Here is a 23,009-nt window from a genome sequence, read left to right on the forward strand (position 1 = left end):
TGCTTTTGTTATACTGGGTTTTACAGGGTGCTTTAAACTGTTGAGTTTTGCTATGCATTTTTTGTGCTGCACAGCACTCTTTCAGTGTTGGTGATATCTTCCAGGCTAAGGATACAAATAGGCATACTACCAGCATACTTATTCCATCCAAGTTTTCTGATTGTTACTGTGCTAACTGCTTAAATAAAACTGTGCCATGTGGTCTGCCTCTTTCGGTTGCAGTTGTGAGGATCTTTAACATCCAGCTGTAACCACAAGGTTTTTGTAACCCGAGTTGCAATTTTCACAACCGCTGTTTAAAACCTTACCTGTATGTTTTTTGGCTTTGTATTAGAACATTACCCCACTGCAATTTTCGTGCAGGAATAGGCATGGCCTACATGATTGACAGAGCAAGCCCACGTGACGTTGCATGAAAAACATGGCTGAGTGACAAACCATGCATATTATCCACTGACAGGGTGAATATTCATTGTTGCACAAAAGATGAACATGAAGTAATTTACAGTGGCACATTTTTGCAAATGCAATTCCTAATCTACAGTTGGTATGAAACACGGCTTTGTATTGGAACATTACCCCACCAAGGTTTCCATGGAGGAAAAGAATCTGTGGAGGATGAAAAACACTATTTTCAAGTAACTGCAACAGTAAATTACTTCAAGAAATGCCAAAACCCAAACCATAACCCCATGCACCCCCATCTTTATTTACTATAATTTTGCACAGTAATTGCTTTAGCAAAGGAGCAAGTGCCCCTGCACCCCCCCACCTTTCTGTAAACATATTTCTGGAGATAAAGCACAAGCAATAATCTGAGGCAGTGGGACAATATATACATTAAATAAATGCAATAAGAAAGACCTCCCAGAAAGGTTGCCACCCGCACCTTTACAGAAATGTAATTTTAAGTCTGTGTAATAGTTTGTATACATGCAGCGTATTATGTGTTCGCACCCCTCACCCTTTAAAGAATTGTAATTTTAAGTGTAATAGTGTACTGCTTTTTATAAATGCAGCATTTTCTGTGTTTGTTTGAATAGGTAATAGAATACATTAAAGCTTTTGATCACTGGTAATTGGACTGCTGTCGTGCCACAATCCTGGTACCAGGAAATAAGGGCTTTATTGAAATAATTGCAATGCTTTGTATATTCAGTTTGCAAATGATGGTCTTCCAATGTTTATTCAAAGCACTTTAAATGTTATGCTCAGAGTAGTGGGCAGGGTTTGGGGCGGTCCATGCTACTGCACATCCCGTTTTTTTTTCTGGGCACTACTGTAACTGATATACTGCTTTCTATGCAAGTATTTTTGGGGCTGGTCTCTATTATATCTTTTGCCCTGAACTTTATCCCTCTATTGTTCTCTCTGTGTAACAGCTGCTAATATCAAGAGCTGCTAACTATACAGAACTAATAAAGCAGCATGTGTTATGTTGCTATTACGTGCATTTTTCTTACCTCTACATGTACCAAAAGAGTAAAGCCTAACCATGCCCCATGGCTAACTAAACAGTTACTTACCTTCAGGGATAAAGCCTGGAAGGAATGGCATAGAAATAGAACCCCAGAACTTGAACTCTGATATAAACAACTCCGTAACAATGTCAAAAAGCAAGTCATCAATGATAAAAAAAGCTATTTCCCACTAATCTCACTATCCAACAAAATAACCCCAAATTGTTTGGAACTTTGTTTCCTCTCTCCTAAATCTTGGTACTCAACATAACCCCTCCCCATCTCCTGACAAAGACCCTCAAAAAATTTCCCAAGCCTTCAATTCTCAATTCTCAATTTATTGATACTACCCAGATACTACCCAGAAACTTGTTAATGTTTTCTCTCTACAGACTAACAAAAGTATACTTGGCAACATAAATGACAATACACTTTCTAACCACTCCCCCCACATCAATTGCAATTCCAACAAAAACCCATACACTCTTCTATTTACATTACAATCAGTACTCACCTCTCTAGTTTGTAAACTGCTCTCAAAACTAAAACCATGCTCCCCCTCTTCCAAAGGCCTCCCAGCTGAATACTTAAAACTTGCAGCAGATTCTATAGCTCTTCCAATTAGCATTCTCATTAACTGATCAATCTCTGAACCATATGTCCCACAACTATGGAAAAAAAATTCAATTATTACTCCCCTTCACAAAGGCGGTAGCACCAGTGATTTATCTAACTACTGGCCCATCTCCATACTTTCACCTTTATCTAAAATTCTAGAAAAGTGTATTCATTCTCAATTACTAAAACATTTCACAGACAGTAACCTACACACACCAACCCAACATAGTTTTCGGCTAGCACACAGCACAACAGCAGCCTTACTGTCATTTATCACTGTATACAAAGCTCTTGATGCAGGCCTACTAACATCAGTGATCCTACTAGACCTATCAAAAGCTTTTGATACAGTGTCCCACTCAAAACTACTTTTACAACTTGAGACTGTAAACTGCTCCCCACACACTCTGGCCTGGTTCCATAACTGTTTTCTATTGTGTAGATAATCTCTTAGATGGCAAAGTAAGCAATCTGATTACCTGCTCAACAACACAGGCATTCCTCAAGGGTCTATTCTTGGGCCCTTGCTTTTTAACATATTTATTAATAATCTCCATAAAGCATCCCTGCAAAGTACACTCATTCAATATGTGGATGACTCAGCTATAATTACATCCCTTAAAAACACCTCAGATCTCCTAAAGATAACACAAAATGCATTTACTTCCATCGAATCCTGGCTTAACAAAGCTCAACTGCTACTTAATCCCCAAAAATCTAAACTTTTACTCTTCACAACCAAACTTCTAACTCTAGACTTTAAAATATTCTCTAAGAACAATACAGAACTTGAAACTGTAAAAACATCCAAACTACTTGGCATCACAATTGATGACAAACTATCCTTTGAGAATTATTACTCAGCCAAATCAAAAAGACCCATTTTAAGCTTGGCAAACTCTATAGGCATAAACTCTATTTGGACAAGTCTACCAAGTTGAAACTAGCTAATAGTCTACTTCTACCCTCCCTCCTCTATGGTTGTCCCATTTTCACTAACCTACACACATTTCTCCTGACCAAACTGCAGTCATGTTACTATAAAATTGCCAAGTTTGTCTCCAACATGCCAACTCGCACACATCATTGCCTGGCCATTAAATCTATAAACTGGTTTGAGTTCCCTCATTACCCCCAACTTACATTCACCCACAAACTACTAAATAATCCAAACTACTGCCCATCCCTTCAAACTATAATACACACACCCCTACTCGGCATCTTAGGTCCTCTAACAAACAACTCTTAACCATAACTAAACCCAACAAAAGAGCGGGACAATGTCTCTATTCCTATGCCATTGCCAAACTTTGGAATGCGCTCCCTCTCTCTCTTAATCAACTAGACTCTTTAAAAACATTTAAATTTGCACTAAAAGAACACTATCTCAATAACCTTGTCTGTTCTTGTAGTCATATAATTAAACCACCTTAAATGTTTTGGCTACTATACACTACAAATACCTTTACTAACTTAATATAGTTACAATTTACACTATCTGTCTTTCTATCCAGTCCCTCTCGCTTCTGTGGCTGAATAAACAGAATTGATTAAACAGTATCCTTACTTATGAGAATATACAAACAGAATTACTAAAAATTTAACACACTAGGTTTATTTTCTTGTATTGTATACCTCTATAATATGTGTTTGTCTTGTATATCTACTTCAATTTGTATTACATAAAAACTTTCTTGACTTTCAAAGCTAAGCTGATGTTATGTAAATATTTCTGTGATTGTATGGAGCTTTTCTCCCCAGGCCTCTTGGGCCCAGTGGACTTTCCTGGGCAACAAATGTCAATAAATAAATAATTAATGTCTGGCCACAGATATAGGTAGCACTTTTGAAAAGACTATCTGCAACCCCTTTCCCCTGTCTTGGCATCTCTGTGCCACCTTTCAGGCCCTGTTTGCAACCATTTAAGCTGTCTCATCTGACAGGCCATTAATGCTTGATATATGCCACAACATGCATCCACTCCTCCCCCTTGGTAAACTCACTTTCCACAGCTTACTGAACTCAATCCTCAAGACAGAGTTTACAGAAATCTGACCTCTATTTCCTCCCTGATCAAGATGCTGCATCCCCTTTGTGACTACGTCACCAACCACCAGAAGCCTCGTCTTTAAGCCTTCACTGGATCACATCTCCTTGACTTCCTGGCATGTACTACTACCTCTCCTGTCTGCAACCTTTGTTCCTGCATTTCTGCTACCCCTACCATTCTCACGGTCTCTGCAACAGTTTGCCTTCCTTCCTATATTGATTTATTTAATTTCCCATCATTTCTGTGGTCATTCTGCATCATTTTTTCATTCTGCCTTCTGCTAGCTGTTTGTCCTGTGCCTCTCCCCCTGTGCCCCTCTGAGATGGTTGAATGTTCCTCCATGCCAACCTCCCTCTTCTTGTGGTCCTGCCTCCTATGTGACCATCTCTGGGTCTATTCCCCCTTCATCACTTGTGGTTGGTTTCTGCAACTATTTTAACACCTTGGCACTTTACCACCATGAGTTTCCTTGGCATGTCCTTATCACCATATGTTTTAAGTGCAAATGTTAGCACCATCATGGTTTGCCATTGCCAGAACATTCTCTAATAGCTCTGTGTCTATACATACTCATTTATGTCATATATCAAAGTCCTATTGGCTATGAGTAGTAAACCTTCTGTGATTCTGTGAAAATAATTTGAGTTTCCTATTGAGACCTAGTGACCTCAGACATAGTTGTATTGACTGGGAGGGTGCAGAAAGTGAGCTGTTGTGGTGGTGCACTTTGCAACTATAAAGAATTCCTTTGTTGAAAACCCATTCATTTTTTAAGGTCAGTTAAACAAGTTTCACTGTATTGTTCACTATATAGTCACATAGTGTCTCAGTGATGATTTTCCCCTAAACTTATCTCCACCAATTTCTCAAGTGACTAGATATAGGGAAAATTTATAGAATAATCATAAGAGTGACACTGTCTTAAAAGACACAAACAGATGCATATGGCCATTTGCATTGACACACACACACACACACACACACACACACACACACACACACACACACACACACACACTCTCTCACAGTACATAGATTACATTTACTGATGGCTAAGATGTGTGTGTGTGTGTGTGAGTGTGTGTGTGTGTGTGTGTGTGTGTGTGTGTGTGTGTGTGTGTGTGTGTGTGTGTGTGTGTGTGTGGAAGAGCACTGTATCATGGGTGCCTCAGATTTCTGATACTGGACTCCCCATTTCCACTGTTTTGCATGCTAGCTTACTATAATTTTAGAAAATACAGTTCAGCTCAAACGTAAAAACAGTTGCAGACATCATGAGCATCACTGAGAGCAAGACATAAGTAAACATAAGTAATATGTACCCATGTGTGTATGCATACACACACACACACACACACACACACACACACACACACACACACACACACACACACAGTTTTGAAATAATGCAAACAACTATTTTTGGAAGTTGGCATACAAAGTTGAAGATATAAGTTGCAAACAACCTTGAGGATGCAGTCCAAGATTTTATTCCCTCAGCCCCCATTTGCCTCCTTCATGACTGCCAGCAAGCTACTCAGCCATACAGTGTTCACAGAACCCCCCCCCCTACCTCATGAAAAAAGGATTGTGCCTAATAGGCTTATCAAGTTGATTAATTTTCTAAAATACTATCTTTTCATGTACCTGATGTGCATTTTCTGTTTTACACTTCAACTAATGTTTTGTTTTAAGTTCTGGTATTATAAGCATCATATGTTATAACGTGGGTAAATAATTTGATTGTGTTTTCCCTCTCATTACATGCTTGATATCCTTTTCCTTTCGTTTACCCATACATCTGTGCTACAGTGTAAAAGTAAAGAAAAAACATACTGAAAAGAAATAGAAAATAAAACAGTTTGCTACTTCTACAACTATCACTTACACTAATAATATAACATTTTAAATAGCATTTATACAGCCAGGTTAGTATGACTGATCGATAGTAGAAGTTTGATTCTTCATACCATTCACCCTTTCAATTTACCTGGAGAAGTGGCTCTTAATGTTAAGTCTATGTGCACTTACACTGTTAAGATGGTTGTGAGTTCAATTCCCCCCACTCTTCAAAAAAAAAAAAACCCTGTTGTTGTAGCATAATTTTAACCAACAAAATTGTTAAACGAATACATTTGTACATAAAATAGTTAACATGTTAACATAACTGTGTAAGCCCTATTATTAACAGCTCATTTTCCTTCACTGAATTTTGTGTATGGAAAAACAATTAAAAAAGCAATCCGATTATTTATGCACGTCTCCTAGACCTCTCTCTGTCACTACCCTTTCTCTTTTATTTTTGTCTGCATTTCTCTTACTATTATATGCATCAGCACAGAGACCTAGTCCAACCACTCTGGCACAGCCTGTCATCCCCCCATAAATGGTAACAGCACCAGCAACACCCAGAATACCTGGGTCCCAGCCTGCCAGGGTTGCCTCCACATCTCCTGCCCTTCTGCATAACCTAATTGGTAACCCTGCTCTGGAGGATGGTTTACTGGTACCCTACCAGTAGCAGTGCAGATGGAGGTGACAATTATGTCAACCATCAGTAATTAGTAGAGCTTGTGGGAGAGATACTGGACAAGCCATTCAATGCCTGCATCAGCCATATAGAGACTTTGCTGCAGGGATTCATCAAGTCACTTCCTTGTCCAATGCTGCTGTTTCATTGTGATCTTAAAATGATGTGTACATTGTCATACACTGCTGGGAGAGTTTTAATCCAGTGATGATTATATGTTCATTTTTAGTGTTTTTTTACCATCCCTTGAAAGGTGTGCTTTGCGATACACTGATTATGGATTCTTCTGTGGCTTCACTTGATAACATAGTGGTGTAGAGTGTACCGGTTAAACAAGGGCTCAAATCTGAGGTTGTCTGCCTTTTAGCAAACTTCAGAACAATGAGTATCAAGTATTAAACACTTAGTGTGTATATATCCTAAACATGTTACATGTAACAGTTTGCCATTTGTGTACATTCTCCAGACAGTAGGACTTTGGTTTTCATCTCCTGTTTGCCATGTGCTGGTTACCACAGTTCATTTTTCAGTATTTGAACATTCCTTTGACATTTGGTTTCTGATACAGTAATTATAAATTTGTCTGCAGCCTCCCTTAATGAAGTATTGATCTAGACAGTCTCAGTCAGGCAGGGTTTCAAATCCATGCAGCTACCTTTTATTTATTTATTTTATTTTACATTTGTTTACCGGGAAAGTCCGACTGAAACAAGGTCCATTTACAGCAGAGGCCCGGGGAGAAAAGCTCCATAACATAACAATACAAATACAACACATGACAAAAAAAATTTCTGTACAGAGGCATATATGCAATCAGAGCTCCATGTGTTTATATGACAACACATAATTCACGAATGACAGAATATTTCTATACAGTGTCTTATATACAATCAGAGATTTTTCATACCTTAGGTTGATTTGAGCAAGCCTAGTATATAGATAGCAAAACTTTGAATTCTGTATTGGTAGTACAAAGCATAAAAATGAAGGAATGGAATCTGTAAAATAATGCTACTCTGGATATATGTCATAGTGTGAGAAATAGTTTGTAGAATAGTAGTTACTGATAGGGAATATTTGAGTAGTACAGAACAGCTGAGGTAAGCAGTGAGGAGAGGAGGTGTGACAAGTTAGGAGGAGAGCCGAAAGGATTTTATGTGATACAGGGACAGAGCCATGATTGCAAGAGGTGTGACTTTAGTGATGTCTTGGAAATTGAGATGGATGGTGCAGAGGAGTTACTTTGGGGGAGGTTATTCCATTCCCTAGCAATAGTGTGGGAGAACAGACTTTTCCCTGCAGTGTTATTGGCTTTGGTTATGCAGAGCAGGGTTTTGTTGGATGACCATAAAGGGCAATTTGCAGAATATTTGTTTAGAAGTTGGTGTAGTGCTGGGGTTTTCTGAGGGTTCCTTATTATGTTGAAGGTGAGGACTAATTGGTGATAGCTATTTAGCTGAGGGAGTTCTAACCACTGTAGTTGCTTCAGAGCAAGACAGTGATGAGTTCTAAAAGTGGAGTTGTTAGTGAGTTTTGCAATTTTATTGTAACATGACTCTAGTTTGTTTAGGTCTGTTTTCCTGATATAAATTGGGATTGGTGATGCATACATTAGGGTAAACGAGATGGGTTTGGGCTAAGGAGATTCTAGCTTGGTCCGATAGGAACTGTTTGTGTTTGTAAAGGGTTCCTAGTTTCTTATGTACCTTTGTGATGGTTTGTGAGATATGGACATTAAAGTTTAGATTATCTATTTCAACCCCGAGCAATGTTCAAACAATCTATGTCATGCACTAATAACATACTATGAAAATATGAATTGAATACAATACACGTATCTAACAGCTTCCATGCCTCAGTCTAATCATGCGGTGATGAGAAAGAATTAGCTTATAATCCAGAATTATTTGTCCATGGTCATATGTTGCATGACAGTTGGCAGAGTGCAGCATTGGTGGGCAACTATGACCAAAGCAGAGTGGCACGCCTCATCCCATGGCAAGCATGATGAAAAATCTTTAGCAGATGCTAATCAGTCATGCAAATTATGAAAGTTTAACTGAGCATAGCAGTTTGAAATAAAGTTCAGCTTGTGCATTATTCAAACTCCTTCAATGGCACAGGGTAGTCATGCAATTGTCCTTAATGGCCAATACACTGGTTGAAGGTTTCAAATCCCCTAGGAGTTGTATGCATAGTGCTCAACCTTCCATCTCCAAAATAAGGAACAAATGAACAAAATGTGGAACACATACTAACAGCTTACTAACAAATTAAACTAGAAAGATAATGGGATGGTTAAAATATGCTGGTTTTACTTAAATCTTTTAATGAATTAATATGACTCGTTTCTATTTACCATTGATAGCAGTTAAAAACTTCCTAACCCAGGATGTGTGACAGACCTTTTCAATGAGGAACTTTGAGGAGCATGAACTTTTGAAGACCCCAAATGAGGTATATTCCTCATAATGAGGTGCATTTGAGAGGTATGGTTGTATGTTGTTTTACAGTGCTTGCTTTGTATCCTGTACATGTGCTAACTTTCTTAGATACGTATGTTTTATGAGTCCTTTTATTCTGAGTACTGTAGTGACTCCCACTGCTAATGTACCACTATGAAAACATTTGGTGGTAACGTCACGGGCTAAATTCCCTTGAAGCCTATCTTTGTTCTTGCCGTTATTCTGCACATGTTCTACATTTCCCTGCTTGCTAATTCACTGCTATGGAATGGTTTAACCTGGAAGTCACGGGCTCAATTCCCTTGAACTCTAGCCTGTGTTTTTGCCATCTGTCTGCACATGTGCTACATTTCCTAAATATACATGACCACCTGCACTCTAACTGTTGCAGAGACCCTCCTTGCCCCTACACATGGACTGCACTGATGGATTGACTCCGCTTAGAGCATCATGTATTCCTTTTTTAATAAATGTTCACAGTATAGTACAGATCCACTGCTGACTCTCTGGTGTTTGTCAGGACTGTTGCTGTATGATATATCGTGTTACTATGTTGCATTGAACTGCTACTGTGCCAGTTTCACAGTCTTGTCTTAGCACCTTCTTTACTCTACTTTTCCAGGTGTTCTGTTCCTCAGCTCTGTTAGCACTTAATGTTGTCCATAACTGTGAATTCCGTTACTATACTATAACCTCTACTCCAAGTCATTGTTTCCTTTCCATTGCACAGTTCTCTATAATGATTTGTTTCTGTTGATTACAGCAACATTATACAATTATGTACAGATATTTGCACTGACTAGCTGGGTACTTGTGTGCCATCATTCTCATTGGCTAGCTGAGTGTCCTTATTTACAGTAGCTGCTTGCAGTTTAGTGTGGCCGCAGGGTGGTTACCATGACCTAGGTGCAGGGCTGTGCTGCCACTTTGTGATGAGAGGCTCCTCGTTGTATATACTGGCCTAGCTGCATTTAGCATAGCTCCTCATCACACATGCAGTGTCAATAGTATTGGCTTGGCCACAATCTCAGATGCAAGGTGTATGAATCTCAGGACAGTAATACCATGAAAGATAATGTAGATTTTACAAAGAGTGCAGTAGTCTCTTTTCAAAGCATTGTGTAAAATATTATTTTAAGTGTATATGAGGAACATTATTGCAATGAAATATTCTCACAAGCTTCTTTTCATTTTTAACATTAATTCTGTTTAACTAGTAATATTATGCAGAGCATTTCTAATAAAGAACTATCTCAATTGCCTTCAGCGTATCTTCAGTTCCTGCATCGCTGCCATATCTTTTGAAGCAAAACTATCTGAACTGGTAAACTTTCCCTTTAAGCAGACTCATGTCTTTCAATAGAAACTAACTCTTGGAGAAAAAATAAGTGAGGTTATAATTTGACAGAAGTGATCCATTTAATAGTTATAAAGAGAGTGAATTAACTGAAAAGAAGCATGAAGCTGCAATGTGTTATAATGTGTGAGAGTAATGACCTGTAACAATTTTCTGAGTTTTAAACACAAACCTTAATTGTTTAAATGATCAGTGTTTTGCTCAGTTGATTCCCCAAAGGAAAATCTATATTAGCAATAAACCATATAGTTGATGTGAACCTGGTTATTTATTTATTTTATTTTTTTGAGGAAAGAGTAAAAACAAATTGGCTGATAGAAACAGATGGCTAAAATAAATTTGTTTAGTGAATGTTATAAATAAGAGTACAAACAAAAAAGGAACAAATCAGAATGGCAGCTCAATCACATCAGTAATTAATGACTTTTGGAAGCAATGGGGTTTTTACAGCTGGATTTATCAGTCAGTCCCCTTTTTGTTTTAAATCAAAGGCAACATCATTTGGAATACTGTGATGACATGAGAACTCTAAATGTCAAGTTGCAGCATGTTTCTCCTAAAAGTGTATGTGTAATTGCATTTTTCACAAATTTAACTACTTAGTAAATATGGTTTGGAATAATCGTCTTACTCCAGTGATGATTTTGGAAAAAAACTAGTAGATTACAAAAAATGTATATTATGAAATAAAACCAGCAACATATACAAATTATCACTTTTTGCTATATTTATGTTAGAATCATTACAAATGTTTACAGTAACAAATAGGTTCATAGATTGTTTCTAGGCTAATTACAACTACAATTACAAGCCTAGCTACACACACCAAATCATTTGGGTCCAAAGTATTATATGGGGGGAGGTGGCATGTTAGTAGGCATGTAGTTAAAGATTTGTAGGGGGTTGTTAGGAATAATACTTTCCTTATTGATGGCCTTTTTCCATAAGGGACATAGGACCAGACCAGGAGTAAATTAACAATTTCCCATCCAATTGTCAAGGTTTTGTTTGAAAAGGGTCAGGGATGAAGTCTGTTTTACATGGATGGGGAGCCTATTCCATAGTGAGGTAATCCTTTGGGATACATATCTGTCTCTACAGCACATCCTGTTTATGTCACAAGCAAAGTTCAGATTACATCATTTAGTCAGTGACAAAATGCAATACACAATGTGGACTCCAGCTGTCACCATTTAGACCACTTATTGCATTAGCTAATGGGTCTTTTTACAGAGTGGATAAATGCTCTATATGTGGTATCATGTGTTTTGCAACAAATGATCCATTTATAGGTTTCCTGAGATGCTGTACTTTTAATGTTGGTGAAACAAGATAAATCTTACATAAGTTAGTTACAAGATAAATTTGCAGTATTCTTTCTGGATAACAAACATCATAATCTTCAAATGAAAGTCATTAAAATAATTTGTCCACATCCATAGTATTAGAGAAAGTAAAAGAAAGTCAGAAATTTTATAAAATAGAATATACCCTACAATGGTATGCACAACATCACATAGAAGGAAATAAAATAGTAATAAATAGTAACAGATAAAACGCATCCTTTACCATTACAATATTAAATGTTATTGTAAAAGAATTGTATATGTTTGTATGCTAACTATTCATGTGTCTTGTCAAAGTTATTTTGTCATTATTGTATGCTCAAACAGTCATTGGAGAAAAGTTTAGATTTTTAGATTCAGTAAACACTGGTAAAACACATGTGCCAACATGTGAAGTTCCATCAACATCAAAAAATCATCAGCATAGCAGGTATCCTCAATGCAAGGGAGTCAGGTAGAGTGATCAAGCAAGCAGATAGCAGGCTGTCAGTGTCTGTAGTGTACACAGAAAATTTCCATGTACAGGAGTGTAGACAGACAAAAAGAGGCTGTAAAAATGTAGATATATGGACAGAAATGGCATACCACACATATATAGTGAAACTATCCTCCCTCGTGTCGTCTGTAATAAAAAAAAAATAATTATTTTTTTTTACACTGAAGACAAGCTGTTTTCTGTAAGGACACATGTCTGTGTGGCTTGTGTGGCTTGGGGATGTGCCCATTAAGTCCCATCTCTGTGCCATTAAGGTTAGGGGCTTTGGTGCATTGCTGTGTGCTGGTGTGCAGTGCAGGTACCAATGCTGAGTGATGATGAATTAGGCAATGACAATGTTAGGTTAACTGGAGCCATTTCATTAAACTTAAATTATGGCCTTATACAATGAGCTAATGATATATAGGCCAATCACATAGCACCATAGTCTACACACACACTACTACGTATATACACCTGTATACACTTTTTTTTTCCCTCATACTCTGCACTATTGGAACACTATTGGGAATTTCAACTGGAATTTCAATAGGGGGGCTGCTGCTGCTGCTGCTCTGTATGTGCTAGATGCTAGATGCTGAAGTCAATGCTGTTGCTGCTGCTGACACAATAGGCCTAGGAAGAATTACATGAGCTGGATATTGTGAGCTATACAGGGCGGGACAGGCACATACTACAAGACTCACTGAGCTCTGCCCTCCATCACTGCCCAGGTCATGTGCAATGTGCAGAGGATTGTCATGAATGTGTGTGCTGGCAGCCCTGGCAGTTAGCGACTCCCATATCTGGAACACATCACTGCTGTTCGGCATAAATATAATACCACCACACTGGAAGAATGCCATAATGAGGCACACACAAACTGTGAACATCATAGAGCATCCTATTGGCTGTCACACAGCATCACACAGATAGCACAGTGAACTACACTGCTGTCATTCTAATCATTCTCTAATTACCTAATGTAATTCTATACACTTACTGTAATTGTAAGGGTATGTATGATATATGTATGGGTATGCAGAGATATAAGAAATATAGTGAAACATGCAAACAGGGCAACATTCTACCCAGTCTACAGCAGTCCAGTCTATCTGTTCCCTCCTAACCATGGTTGGAATATTCACCTAATAATCACTAAACAAGGGAAAGGAGGGGTTACAGTGGGGTCACATGATATTTGGACTACTGTCTATCCTGGCAGATCATGTGTTGTTGTTCCCCCATCCCCAACACAGCAGTGTTCCCATATAACTGCTTTAACAGTAAGTCAGCAATGGTATATCAGCAGACCAAGCAATCTCAGGGCTGTAACATAGAACTCAATCACACATTGTATGTCACACATAATGCAGGAATAGCAACGTACTTATTTATGCTGTTGAGTGTGTGATGGATGACTCCTCTCTGTCTGGTAGCCTGTGTGGCTTTGTGGACTACGTAACCTAGCAGAGTTGATTGTGTTGATGGTTCTAATTTGGAAATAGTCACACCTTTTGCATGTGAGATTATTATGTTGGTGTTTTCACAGACTGTCATTTAAAGTATTGACAGTCCCTCTGGGCATGCCCATAACTGGCCTATAGTATATAGATATGTCTATATATACAGACACATATATATACATATCCGTCTGTCACTTTCTCTCTTTCATACATAGTATATCTATCTCTATGTAGTGTCAAATAGATATATATATCTATATATATTAAAATGATACATAGACTGTCCCTATATATCTACATAACACATATACATAGCATACACACACAGGTGCATTCATATATATATATATATATATATATATCCCTGCTATATACATAAATGTGTGTGTTGTCCTACATACCCTAATAATGATGAGTAAATCTGCACTTTCACACATTCATACTGTTGTTCAAAGGAGCCAAACTAAGGGCACAACAGTATATAACTCACTTATCCACAGACACTTGTGCCTGCTGGATGTCAACATGTAGGCAGACACAGGTGAGCAGGTGGTATAATGTATAATGCTGACAACGCATGTAAGGACAGGGCTCATTGTTCCTGCCTACAGGTTTGCCTATCTAAGTGCAAACAGCTACATATGACCATACTGGTAACTGTACACACATAACTAGGATAATAACAGTTATCTCACTGCTAGGATACTAGATGCATATAACAGTACAAAGCAATATCACTCTGCAGGCCACAGATGCTGTTCAACACAAGCCTAGTTTGTGTAATGCTCAACTATTGTGCCTGCAATTACATGTACAGCAGACATCCTGTGGCATGTGCGATAAGTACTGTGAGCTATAGTGTGTAAGATTAGATAAGTAGGGGTTCTAATCTCACTCCAGGCTGCTTTGTGTGTATGTCCATATGGTATAAATATGATCACCTTGGTAACTTAGAAATAGGTAGGGTTTGCAATATTTTATTTGTAGCATGTGATATGCCCCCCCCCCAAAGGATTGACCACAACAAGGCCTGCTGATGTCATCATGCATATGTCCTGAAATGATAGTACTAGCAGACAGGAGGTGTGTTGCATGCATCACGTACTGTGATCTGTAGTGTGTACCATTACATAGGTAAGTGTTCTCATCTATATACAGCCAACTTGCACTACTTGTCTGCCTTGGTGTGTCCTGTACGCAGTGATTGGAAGTGGTGCTAGCCTCATTGTAGCCATGTTTGTGTGTGAGCCTGTTAGAGAATTTTACTTCATGTTATGGAACCATAGCAGATTTGAACTTCACTAGAATAATGGCCATACAGCCCTTACAATCATAGACATCTTTATATCAATAGTTAAAGGATCAGCACATATTGCCCCAGTCCAAGAGGGACACAGGCAGATGCCCTGTGTTGACATGGTGGTTGCCCAGCCAGTCATAAAGATGCCATGTGCTGAGGTGCACTGAGCTGCTCTGTGTGCCATTAGACGGGGTGCTGTTTTAAGGGTGTGTAAGTCTGCTAGACAAATCTTTCCTACAACCATGTAGCACTAATGTGACATATGAGGTTAATGTCCTTACAGTGAGTTGTTCATCTACTATGTCTCCTACAGATAGGCAGCATATGCAATCAAGCAGGGTCACACATTGTCCCGTATGCAAGGCACAGATCACTTCTGATTAGTATGCCACAGGAGACAATGACACTGATTGCAGACAATCCCCACTGAACACATACTGAAGACATGAAGTGTACTTCTGAGTGACCATACTGTTGTGTGTGATTGGCAGTACTGTATGAAAAGGTACATCAAGAAATGGCCATTGCACTTAGAAATTGACATGCTGAGGGAAGAGTACTTGGAGGTTATGAGCATGTCATTTACAGGTGACTGTGGCCTCAGCTATGCCATGTGATTCCTATTATATCACTGTACAGACATGGTGATCTGAGGCACATTAGGTGTAAACCTGTGTAGCCAGGTCTGTATACCCAGGTAGTTCACCTCTGAGTATGTACATCACATGTTGTAACTGATGTTCTACTTACCAGGTACATAAGTCTAAATGATACTACATATATATTTGCATGGTATTTACGGCCAGTAGTATGTCAACAGTCATGTGTTTGCAATGCCCTCTTGCAGGATAGTGACATACCACAGAAACTCATCAGCCAACATTGTTAGCCACAGTCCATCAGTAGCTGCATGTATTGTCATTGGATAGATTCCAAGCAGTAGAGGACCCAGAACTGCACCCTGTTGAGCACTACTGCTTCCAAATCAGCTTTTGGAGGTAGATGTCCCTATGTTGCATATGTGTGCTAGCAATGGGCAACTTAGTGAGCCCTACAATCACAGTACCGTGGATGTCTATGTGTCTGCTTTGTAAATGTAGCCTAAGTGGGGGATATAGTCAGATGGCTTTGGCGCAGTATAGGGGGTTGTTCACCCTGATGTACCCTCACCCAGGTCCTTGGTGACTGCCTTGGAAATGTCCACCACGTGTAAGAGTCATGCTTCCTCTGTCCCACATCCAAACTGTGTACATTCAACTGTGAGTAGAACACATATATGTGTGCTGCTCAGCTCCATGGTGAATACCCTTATGGGCATACAGCTATGGATACTTAGACAGAGAGGTGTATAGTTATGCTGGTCAGTGGATGCACCACCTCTGTGCAAGGGCATAACAGTTGCCATTGCCCACTCAGCTGGTGTGCAGCCAGTGGTTTCATTACGATTGCAAGGGGTTCACAATGGTGTTAGTAATACTTGTCAGATCACATGTGGGATGCAGCTTGGAATGTTAGCATGTGCAATAGATGCTGTATATCTTCCATTGAGAGGCCAGTTATAATCTGTTCTGTAAATATGGAGGTTATGGGACAGATTGTAGGAATGTCATTTGTCACATGTGGTGGGGACAAGGGAGTATAGTTGATGCAGACAGTGTGGGAGTACAGGTTAGGTATGAGGATAGACCCATCATATGTGACATCATGATGTATGAGGTCACCAACAATTGGGGCATGTCCTTTGAGGTCACACATGTAACTACACTGTGCGTTTTAGTTCTAATTTGTGTGGTGGCTACGCTTGTCAATTACTGTGTCTACTCAACATCACAACAACACTATGTGCTTATTTTAGCTGAGGGGGTAGTGCCTCCGAGTTAGGCGGTACTCTCACCCCAGCTACCTCACAGCACTGTCCACCTGTTATTGTACGGCCTGCTAATGGCACTTGTCCACCAGTCAGGTGTGCTAAGCCATGACTAGCCTGGCTCCCTCCTATCATTTACAGCCAGGTTCAAGCAGTTATGATGCTGCTGACATAATACATGGGTGTAGAGCTCCGCATACTTGCCTGTCCCATCTGAAGGGGGGGGAGGTGCAGTTACGCTATATCAGCCATCCCACAAAAGGTAATAAATGGCTTTCTTGACATATATGTCTGTATTGTCTGGAGGGGGGGATAAATGTCAGTAGTTCTAAGGAGATTGATCTGTGACCATATCCCACCAGGGAGGACCCCACATTTGGGGAGCTGTATTGGTCACCCATATTGGTTAACACATGATGCAAAAAATAAGTTCCCAATGTGATGTCACGACACTGCTGCAGGTCATTGTAGGTAAGGACCTGGACCATCCTTTGGGCAAGTGAGCTGCAGCACAACTAGCAACACAGGGTGTATATTTTACACTTCCCTAATATGTTTGCCTGTGCTCTGTACAGGCACCTTGCATGACTCTCATCTTGCACCATGCTGGAAGTAACTGCAATGCTTACTTGCACAGAGGACAACTAGTATGTAGTGCCAAGTGGTGTCCCCACATCTCTGAGTCATGTCACCTGAAATGCCATGAAAGGGGTTAGCATGTATATGAGCACTAACACTGTCGTATACCTACTGACATTGGACCAAACACTGTTATTTTGCTCATGGCCAGATCATGCCTAGCGACTGTAACCGGCGGAGCCCATTGACTGTTGCACTATGCAATGGATGTCAGACATATGTCTCACTGCACCAGCCATGGCTTGACAAGGTATGTAACAATATTAGGCCAGTAGGCCTTGCTGGAAACTGTGTATGTCATGTACAGAGTGTTATGTCATTTGGTAGATAGGCAAGTGTCTGACAGTCATACTCTGGGAAGATAGCATTAGGAGACATATGCTGCAATGATGCCAGTCACCAGTGGAGTTCACCATCCTCCATTACTGGCATACCCCATCTACCTATTCCCTCTCTGTAGTCACAACCTCTGTCAGTGACCTCTGAGTACATTTGCAAGTGACTGCATACTGGGAGCTGTCACAGAATCCCACACAGAACCAGTAGTTATCCAGGTTGGCCTATGACACAAGTCAGTTGTTCTCTGAGCTACTGACAAAGACTAACTGCCAATGACTGCACAATACTATCTTGTAGGAAATCATCCACCCCTGCAAAATATTATAGTGTCTGCATACTGCACACAGTTGAGCCATTTTACGTGGAGTTATGGACACAGAGAGTAATGTAGCCTTTGACTTTCACTGCTTGGTAAGATGTGGGGAGGCATTCACTGTTGTACAACCTATACCGACAGGTTTGGGATGTAAATCCCAGACTGTCACTGCCATACTGAATGTGGCAGTCATCACACCTGTCACTGTGTGCAATGGCACCCTTGCTATGTCACTACACAGGCATATCGTACAACTGTAGCAGCCACACAGGTTTTATGGTACACCAGTACAGAGTGTAGATAACATGTCCTATGGAGTCTGTGTCACAACTGTACATGTGTAGTCTGTCTCCTAAATGCTTTGGAGGGGATGTATATGGCTTCATACAAGGAGATGTCGGATCCCACTGTGTACCTCCTGGGTATCCATGAGAGGACTAATGCACGTCTCACCTGTTCTACACACCTGCAACATCACTGTGGTATACATAGTACATGCTGGAGAGACAGGTATGTAACACAGACAGTACAACCAACATGAAACAGGTCCCCCATGTGAAGCACACATCTGCTGTGACACACATGTTCAGGTTACAAAATGAGATGCAGAACATGACGATCATAACTGCTGTTAGGCAACTGTACTGTGGATATAGGATATTTGAAGATGGGGCAACACCATCATCACAGCTTGTAGATGTGTGAGGTCACAAAACCCTGGTGACACTTATCATGGGTAGCAGACCTGTTCACAGATTAGGGATGCATAAGTACACTGAATGCCGCCATTGTCCTTGTTAGTCTGTTATACACATATGAACCTGTGGAGCCATGTACTTATAGTGCTGTACCTGGATGAAGACATTTGTCTGCTGTGCTGATAGGTCAATCTGTGTTGCTTTATTGCTGCTGTGTATTCATAGGTTATCCCAACAGACTCCTGAAACAGAAACAGATCTGTGACACACTTGTCATTGTGTAACTATACAGCCATTACAACAACATAAGGTATGCAAGTATGTGGCATACACTGCATTACACAAGTACGTGTTAACTAATATAGCCACCCTGTGCATCTGGCACGTAGCTTCATTTCCCTGCATCAGTGGTGAGGATGACAGGAATATGGCACTGGTATCATCACTTGCACAGGGTGTTGTGTGGGTGTGCAGGAGTTCTATGCTGACCCAAATGGTTGACAGCATGTGTGTGAGTCAGGAAGGGAATCAGGTAATATGGACTACGGAAAGGTGCTGTGTGTGTCTGTAGGTGACCTGCATTTTTCAGTGGTGTGTGTGTGTGTGTGTGTGTGTGTGTGTGTGTGTGTGTGTGTGTGTGTGTGTGTGTGTGTGTGTGTGTGTGTGTGTGTGTGTGCGTGCGTGCACAGTCAAGCTCAGTGCTTGCCCTGCATGTTTGTATGTTGGACAGCTTTGAACTGTACATGGTACAGTTAGTTCACCATCTCTGGCCCTGAACACTGGAACTGGCTCTACCAAGAGTTGCACTGGCACCTCCATGCTCAAGGTCAGAAGTGGTGCTAGTACTTAACTGATGGTGACTGCTGTCTGCTGGGATTGTATCCCCCATGGGATCACACATGACCACAACTCCATGGCCTGCCACATCATGGTGAGGACAGCACATTCCCCTCTGTAGTGTTGGATGTACTGCCACTACAGGAGCGTGAGTTGCTGACCTTTGTCCCTGAGTCTGACACTCAACTCCAACCACCCAGACACTGTCTCAGCCCACCTTCTGTCCAATGCATCAGTGAACCGATCCAGGGCACCCACAATGTGATGGAGGCAGTCATGGATGTCAGACTATGCTGCATCCATAACCCTAAACATGCCTGTAGGACAGCCTGAAACATGTGCCGAGTGACCTGTAATGTGACACCTGCAACAGATGGTGGATGGACAGCAGGCCTCCTACAAGCACCCCGGTCAATCCACATGTGTGTGACCTTGCCAGCTCTCTGGCTAACACTCACTGGATCCATAGTTGCCACACTTTCATGTTCAACGACCTCACCCTCTGACTGCCCAATATCTATGGCCTCCAGGGATAGGGTATGTGTGGGCATACTGACTGTGTGTGGTGACCATGAGGGCAGAAGATGGATATCCACCTTTGGGACAGATTCAGCTCCCAAAACCCCCACCTGTGCTACAATGTGGCCATCATTATCAGAGTTGAGGAGACACTGACTTCAGGTTGTGTAGGCGACAGAGACCAACCCCCCCAGTCAATTATAATAAGAAAGGAAAAAGCAGTACATTAATACCTGCACTATTATGCTCTGCAGTGCTATGTTGTGATATATGTAAGGCTCTATACACTGTCATCAATATGACAGACCTGTTGAAAATGCAACCTCATGTAGTAGGACATAATGACAGTACTCTTCCCACTTACAGTTGTAGTTACTTGAAAAATAACATCTCATTACAATACAATCTCATCGGCAACAGTGAAGTACACTGTTGACATTTGTGTAGATTCTGCACAGTAAACACATATGACACTCTGTAGTGTCCTAACAATGCCATCACATCAATCAGTGTGATCACACCTACACGGCATAGGTATGAGTCTAACATGTGTACAGTCGGCAATCATGCCAACAGTACAGCAATGTAGGCAGCAGGCCTGGGATGACAGTCTAGGGATTACAATGTTGTAAACCTACATCTATAACAAAACAATGTCATGCTTACCAGGAGCAGGACCACGGGCTTGTCCAATACATGATGGACCTGTGAAAAGTTGAGGTAGAGGTAATGTCAGTACCACTGCATGTTTCACCACCACAAGGTAATATGGCCCTATATCTCACATTTACAGTAGTTGCTGTACTAATTGTTATATTGCTCAAAATCTGAGCACGACAGTCAAACTGCAGTGAAACCCTTCTCCCCCCTTAAAATCTGACACCCAAATAAGACTATGTACACCCTGACACACTGAATGCTACACTATTGCAATGCTGATCAGAATAAGCTTACCTGCATGCTCTTCTGCTGTGGACACTGTGGCACCCACATCCATGATGTAGAGTGTGATGGATACCTGGGAGTTGTTGTGTGCGCCTAGATCTGCCAAAAATTTCACAGAGGCTGAGAGTGGTTGTTCCACTGCAGGCCCTCCACTGGTGGTGCCCCAATCCCTGGCTACATCTGCTGCTCTTCTGCATGCAGCATTGATCATGTCTGTTGTGCAGTGTTGAACCTGCTCATAAGTCCTGCCCTGATGACCAATGGAATTGACATTGTGGGCAAGATCAGTCCACGATGCCTCCTGCTGTTCCCTGTTGTGCCTCCCCCTTGACCATAGGACTTCATGGTGTTGATGGAGCACTTCCACTATTAACTCATTCTCTGCATCCATGAAAGGTGGGTGGCATATGGCATGCATGTTCCCTGAAAGACAACAACATGGGAACACATGTCAGGATCACATATGTGGAAGTACACTATGTAGAGATACAGCAAGGACAGAATGTCTGGCAATATCCACTGCTTGATCATACATGTCATATTCCACAATATACAAACATACTAACAGTGTGGATACAACTAGGATACTGGTGATAGTCAAGTATTCCCATATGTGCCATGACAGATACTGCTGTATATTCATACAGGTGACACTGGAGTCTATTGTAATGTGTCCCCAAGGGGCAACCCCCTGATAATATATCAAACCAACTGTGCCAAACAAATAGCATGCTATTACAACCACTGTAAAGGGGAAATTCCACAAGCATGCACAGTGACAATATACATTCCGCCCTTGATGTTTTAATTACATTATAAGAAATCGTGACACTTAAGATGCATGTTTGTGTACAGTACTTAAACTAGGCATCCATCATGCCTTAGTTGGCAGGCATGAGAATAGAGCCCAATAGCTGTGACTGCAGGTGACATCTGCAAAAATGTAACAATTGATTACAGCATCTTAGTACAGACATGCAAGGACTACAGCTATACTGGAAATATTTAGACAGATTTATTTAGGAATCAACAATGCTGCTTAACACTTTATTGGTATTGCTGATAATGAAATGCAAGCACAATCATATCTGCTCATAACATGGGCTACCTCAACCATATACCTTTTGTTTCTGGAGTGGGAGAAAATAAGAGCATTATGTGATTGAATACATTTTGCATTCTAGAACTATTACAGTGTTATACTTGACTGCAGTGACAGTAGAAGACACATGCATGGAATACAGCCAAACTGCATTTATTAAAATAAATGTCTTTAGGAATCAACAATGCTGCTTAAACTTTATTGGTATTGCTGAGATATGTCTGTGAAGTGAACACATAATAGCTGCCCATAGAGTGAGCTACCTCACCCATAGACCTCTATTACCAGGAGTAGGAAGAACAGAAAGCATTATGTGACTGATACTGGCCTGGAGACAGTGTTACACTTAACTGCAGAAACCTTACCATAGACGAGCAATGCATACAGCTCTACTGCAATGGCTATGACAACACAATCCTGCTGTATACCATTTTGCTTACTGTTATTGGTATTGTTTATTGCAATGCAGTTGTTATTGTTCATTTATTGCACTACAGCTTTACTTGCCCATTTATTGCGCTACAGTTTTTATTTTGTATACTTTAGTGCAGTAAATGGTTTACTCTTTCTTGCTTATTGCACTACAGTTAGCATAATAAATGCATACTTACCACACTCACAGCACAACCTGGCCAGGTGCCTGGCATGGGACTCAACATTGTGAGTCCTGTCCACTGCAG

Source organism: Protopterus annectens, chromosome 3.part0 (genome assembly GCF_019279795.1).
Source record: "Protopterus annectens isolate FY-2018-M chromosome 3.part0, PAN1.0, whole genome shotgun sequence".
Classification (NCBI taxonomy): Eukaryota; Metazoa; Chordata; order Ceratodontiformes; family Protopteridae; genus Protopterus; species Protopterus annectens.